We start from the raw sequence: 416 nt of genomic DNA, 5'->3' as shown, positions 1-416 counted from the left end.
AACACAACATGCATTTTCTCCAGTTAAAGAGAAACTAGAAGATTTATTAATATGCTATGGGCCCAGTGTTATATTATTCAGCTTAAGATCAAAGTACAAACAAATATAACTTTATTGGAATCCGTACTAATTTGCTAGCCTATATATTAATTTTTAAAAATACAACTAGGCAAAAATAGTCCAAAGATATTGTTTTATTAATCCTGTAGTCATTACAGTCAAATGTACATTATAGTTAAAGTCACTATAGTTAAATGCACATCTCTGATTTAGATTTGTAAAACAAAATATAGCCTCTTGAGCATCTTGACTGTGGATAGGACAGAAGAAAGGAGAGCTTGATTAATGGAACATCAAGACCATTAAATAGGAGAGAGGGTTGTTAACATCTGTGGTGAGAAAAGAGATTAGCAGGA

The sequence above is a fragment of the Gavialis gangeticus genome, unplaced genomic scaffold, assembly GCF_001723915.1.
Source record: "Gavialis gangeticus isolate Ggan-Ray unplaced genomic scaffold, GavGan_comp1, whole genome shotgun sequence".
Taxonomy (NCBI): Eukaryota; Metazoa; Chordata; order Crocodylia; family Gavialidae; genus Gavialis; species Gavialis gangeticus.
Note: the sequence above shows the minus strand (reverse complement) of the source record.